Genomic DNA, 5941 nt, shown 5'->3' with positions numbered 1-5941 from the left:
TTTGACATGTGTAATCTCATTTAACCCTCATGACAAATACGTAATACTTTAGATGATGAAGCTGAACTTCAGGTTATTGAATGACTTTCCCAAGGAAAACAGACTACAGGAGTATCTGTAGGCTATAAAACACGATATATTAGTATTTAGAGAAAGTATTTGCTCTAAATGCTGTTTCCTTTCTTAAGAATTACTAATTTATTAAGGGCTTGTTTAGTTTACTTATATTCAGCTGTTCTGTCTGGTGAGAAAAGTTGGTACTTCACTAAAGACATTTTAAAATTTAACCTGTAAGATCTAACCTAAATCTTTAGGGTTAGAGTCTAACAGAGGATACACTGGCATAGTTCTTTGGGTAACTGTGTGATTTGAACTGCAATTCTAAACCATGAAACAACTGAATTTTAGAATATGCACATGGCAGGAGCTATCATGTATTCCCTAATAATTGTTTTTCTCCTATGATTTCCCACTTACTTCGCTAGGGCATGACATCCTGGAATAGAGATAACTTTTCCTAGATTTTATTGTTATATCTTGGTGTGGCTACATGACAAAGTTTAGGCCAATGGGGACACTTCCAGGAAGTATCCTTAAAAGGAGGAGGCATGCCCATCCCTTCCCCTTTTTTCCTGATAGGCAGACAGAATAGCTGGAACTAGAGCAGCCGTCTTGGACTATGTGGTAAAGGCCTTGTTTTGTGAATGGCAGAGAAATGAGGTAGATACTCTCTGAATCCCATCTTGGAGTATAGCAGCCCCGAACTGCCTGACTGACTTTTTTGTTTTGAGATGGAGTTTTGCTCTTGTCACCCAGGCTGGAGTGCAGTGGTGTGATCTCAGCTCACTGCAACCTCTGCCTCCTGGGTTCAAGCAATTCTCCTGCCTTAGCCTCCCTAGTAGCTAGGATTACCACCATGCCCGGCTAATTTTTGTATTTTTAGTAGAGACAGTGTTTCACCACATTGGCCAGGCTAGTCTTGAACTCCTGACCTTAGGTGATCCGCCCGTCTCCGCCTCCCAAGGTACTGGGGTTATAGGTGTGAGCCACCGTGACTGGCCACCTGTCTGAACTTTTAAGTGAAGGAAACCATCTTCTTTAAGTGTTACTGTTCTGGCTTCTCTGTTACTCAGCCTAACTGGATTCTTGTCAATACAGTGCACTTTGAGCATTATTTATGATTATTTCCATTTGTACTTTCTAAATTATACTAACAACTCCAGTTATTAGTACAGTAGTAGAGATGTGATAATTTAGTAAATACATATTTGACCTTTATGTAGTAATTAAGTGAACAGTTATAGGTGCCAATGAGTTGCACTGTTCCAGGGGCTGTTGCTACATAAAAATGTATCCCCAGAATTACTGGCGAAAAACATGTTATTTTATTATGCTTACAAATTCTGCGGGACAGGAATTTGGATGGAGCACAGTGATGGCTGGGGAAGGAGCCAGGCAGTGGCAGTGAGTGGCGGGGAGCTTTTCAGCCACTGGCCTGGAGGTTGACATTGGCCATCAGCTGTGGCCTCAGCTAGGCTGTGGGTTGGAACACGTACACTGTGTAGTTTCTCCCTGTGGACACATTTGGCTTCTTCACAACTTGGCACTGGGTTCCAGTGAGTCCTTCCGAGAGCAAGAAAAGTGCATGGCATTTTAATTTTCATGACTAGTCTTGGAATTCACATGATGTATCTTCTGTCATACTCTATTGGATGAAGCAGTAACCAAGGTCTGTTTGGGTTCAATAGAAGGGCACATAGAGCCCACTATTTGAAGAGAGGAGTGTTAAGATTACATAATAATAAGAGTATGTGGGATGGGAAATACTCTTTGGAAAATAAAATCTGTGACACTAATCATTTCCTTAAGACTGGAGAAATTGCTTGGGAGAGACTGAGGATCAGTGGTTTTCCTTTTTATTGTCCCTGGGTCAGCCTTAGATACAGGTGAATTGACTGAATGGTGCGATTAAAATGAAAGTAGCATCCCATTCTAATTCTACAGCTGCCAGAGTATCTGTATTCTTTGACTTACACCTCTAAATAGATAGTAAGGATGTGTGTATGTGTAGAGGTGATGGCACATTAATTCCAACATGTAGGTACTGTGGGCCTTCTAAATCTGTATAACTCTTAGAGCTTATTAAAGTTATTTTATGTATTATGTGATTCTCCTCAAGAGGGAAGAATGACCATTATGTACCACGTAACCTCATGTTACAGGTAGGTAACTAATACTGGCAGAAGTTAATTTGTTGAAGGTTGCATGTAGTAAGGATAGTAATACTCACTAGATGTCCCATTTGTTCTACATTTCCCAGTTTCCTTAATTAGTTTGAGGCCACGTGGTTAGCAATGGCCAATGAAATGTGAAAGTGAATAGAGATGTTAGGTGCCTGAATGGCGTAGGACAGTTACAGACAACAAAGAATTGTCCTGTATTCATGACTTCTTCGTACCTCGCTGAACAATTACGTACATGGAAATCCTGTTTATAATGAGAAAGGAAAAGCAACCCTACACCTGGCAGCTGAAAGCTGACCTTGCCCTAATGGCTAGGCTATTATACTCTGTTGAATATAAACAATGTTATAGAAGAGCAACAACTGACAAGGCCACTGAGTGTGGTGGAGGAAGACAAAAATTAGGACACTCTATAGTCATGTTCAAACATAGAACAAGATTCTGTACAAATCATAAAGAGTGACCAGACATTCTGCCTCTTGGCTTACATGAGTGATAGTTGCTCCATTACCCATTAGATCACTCTGCTCCCCCTTCCTCCTAGATGAAAAATTTTATTTACACTCACTTAAAATTGTCCTTGCTTTCTGAAAGCACTCAATCCAGAGTAAAACGATGATTCATGGAGCCCTTCTTCAAACCACCCAACACAACCCCAAATCCTATAAAAAGCCCTTCCGCTCTTCCTCCCTACGCGCGGCGTGGAGCGGCGCGGAGGCGGCCAGGCGGAGGCTGGGCTCGGGCGTCCGTTCGCGGCCGGCTGGCAAGCGGGGGCAAACGCCGCAACCCGAGCCGCCGCCGCCGCCGCCGCCGCCGCCGCACCGCCCCCGCCGGCCGCGGGGCCTCGGGGTCGCTGCGTCCGGCGCGGGCAGCGAGAGGCGGGGCTGGCGTGCGGGCGGCGGAAGGAGGCGGAGGAGGAGGAAGAGGAGGAGGAGGCGGCGGCCGGGAGCCGGGGGAGAGGCGCGGGGGGTGGGCCGGGGAAGGGGAGGAGCGGGATTTACGGAGCGCCGCGCCGCTGCCGGGAGCCGGCGGGCCCGAGAGTGACCGGAGTCACGGTGGGCGCCGGCGGAGCCGCGGCGTCGGACCCGCCTCCTGGAGGAGCTCAGCCCCGACTAGGCCCGTCCCCATTCCCGCCCCGCGCCGCCTCCCCGCCGCCGCCGCCGCCGCCGCCGCCGGAGCGCTCCCCTGCCCACCCCGCCCCCGCGGCCGAGCCCAGGAGTCCAGTGGGAGTCGGCCGGCCGGCGCGGGCAGCGCCGGGACCCCGCGGGGGACACTGCAGCCGGAGCCCGGGAGGGGCCGCGCCGCCACCGTCTGAACTAGGATGTCCCGACATGAAGGTGTCAGCTGTGATGCATGTTTAAAAGGAAATTTTCGAGGTCGCAGATATAAGTGTTTAATTTGCTACGATTACGATCTTTGTGCATCTTGTTATGAAAGTGGTGCAACAACAACAAGGCATACAACTGACCACCCAATGCAGTGCATATTAACAAGGGTAGATTTTGATTTATACTATGGTGGGGAAGCTTTCTCTGTAGAGCAGCCACGGTCTTTTACTTGTCCCTGTTGTGGAAAAATGGGCTATACGGAGACATCTCTTAAAGAGCTTGTTACTTCTGAACACGCAGAAACATCAACAGAAGTGATTTGTCCAATATGTGCAGCATTACCTGGAGGCGATCCTAATCATGTCACGGATGACTTTGCAGCTCATCTTACACTTGAACACAGAGCCCCTAGAGATTTAGATGAATCGAGTGGTGTTCGACATGTATGTAGAATGTTTCACCCTGGCCGGGGATTAGGAGGTCCTCGTGCTCGTAGATCAAACATGCACTTTACTAGCAGTTCTACTGGTGGACTTTCTTCTTCTCAGAGTTCATATTCTCCAAGCAATAGGGAAGCCATGGATCCTATAGCTGAGCTTTTATCTCAGTTATCGGGAGTGAGACGTTCTGCAGGAGGACAGCTTAATTCCTCTGGCCCTTCCGCTTCTCAGTTACAACAACTGCAGATGCAGCTGCAGCTAGAACGGCAGCATGCCCAGGCAGCATGGCAACAACTGGAGACCGCACGCAACGCAACCCGGCGTACTAACACAAGCAGTGTCACCACTACCATCACACAATCCACAGCAACAACCAACATAGCTAATACAGAAAGCAGTCAGCAGACTCTCCAGAATTCCGTTTCTTTTAACAAGGTTGAATGATCCTAAAATGTCTGAAACGGAGCGCCAGTCCATGGAAAGCGAGCGTGCGGACCGCAGCCTGTTTGTCCAAGAGCTCCATCTGTCCACTTTAGTGCGTGAAGAGAGCTCGTCCTCAGACGAGGATGATCGGGGAGAGATGGCAGATTTTGGTGCTGTGGGCTGTGTAGATATTATGCCTTTAGATGTTGCTTAGGAAACCTAAATTTAAAAGAGAGTAATAAAGGAAATGAGCCTCCACCACCTCCTCTTTGATGACATCCCAATTCGCAGACAGTGTCCTCTGTGCTGTATTTGCCAATGTAAGTGGACAACAACTATCTTGGGTTTGTTTGGTGATTGTAATTTCAGGTCTGTCACTCTTGTTACATTGTGTACATTCAAAAGGAAGAGAGAAAATATATATGATAATCATTTCCACTTAACTAATTTTTACTTCTAGCAGGTAAATGTAGGTAGCAGTGCAGGGGTGATCTCTGCTTCCTGTACCTTGACATGCAAAAGGCTCTCCTAATATTCCACATTCAAACTGAAGAGGAAAATTGAAATCTCTAATGAAGCTGCTGTGTGTATTTATGAATATTAATGAATAAAAACTGCTTGGATGGTTTAAAAAAAAAAAAAGCCCTTCCCAGCACCCTCATACTGAGGCACCCCATGGTTCCTCATGGTATGTGGTCTCTGTTGTGCAAAAGTGTGCTAATAAACCCAACTCGATTGAACCTCCGCAGAGCTGTTCCTCACGATCTCGAACTGGTGGACATTGACAATAATTTTTTGAGCCTAGATGATAACTTCATTTTATATTTTTGTTGTTGCAGATCTGCAATACTTGACTTACCCAATGAAGTGAGGGAAGGTTGTAGTCTTTGTTCAGTACTTTAGCAAGAGTTTTCCATCATTTTGAAAGTTGTCACTAGCGACAACATGGCTCCTGGCATTTGAGTTCCAAGTCAAAACTGCAGTGGTCTGTATTTGTAGTGGCCACATTAATGGTAATTATATGTACATATGCAAGTATCTAATCATTGTGTCTTCAGGAGTTTTGGCCATTCATTTCTAGATTGAATTACATATTACCATAGGTTGCTTCATTTTATTTCTCTGTTACATTACAGTTATTAAAGGTATTAAAGATACCTTTAATCATGATAGATGATTTATGCCTGAGGTAAGTTACATTGTGTTGTAGAATAATAAAACACGTTTAAAAGTATTCTGATAAAAAGTGGCTGTGGGCCTGAAGGGGTGAAAACTATTAGTCTACAGTCATTGATGAACAGTTTGTTCCTTAGGCCCTCTTAGTTGGAGCTGGAGTGTGGGTAGATAAGGACTTGAGCTCTGATGTTCTAATATTCTGTGCTGCTTACTGAAGGTAGATGCCATATGCTTTGGAAACCAGAATGGACGTTTTATGACATTTGAGAAGTGAAGCAATTTTCTCACTCAGGTGGTCTATCATAGCTGGTAATTTCTAGTGTTCTAAGTG

At 45.5% G+C, this 5941-nt stretch overlaps 1 pseudogene; it reads left to right on the top strand.

The window, feature by feature from the left end:
- The first annotated feature begins 3465 nt into the window (after positions 1-3465).
- On the top strand, positions 3466-4710 carry LOC144582586 (E3 ubiquitin-protein ligase KCMF1 pseudogene; annotated as a pseudogene).
- The last annotated feature ends 1231 nt before the right edge of the window (positions 4711-5941 follow it).

The sequence above is a fragment of the Callithrix jacchus genome, chromosome 5, assembly GCF_049354715.1.
Source record: "Callithrix jacchus isolate 240 chromosome 5, calJac240_pri, whole genome shotgun sequence".
In the NCBI taxonomy this organism is placed as follows: Eukaryota; Metazoa; Chordata; class Mammalia; order Primates; family Cebidae; genus Callithrix; species Callithrix jacchus.
This window is presented reverse-complemented; position numbering and strand designations above follow the sequence as displayed.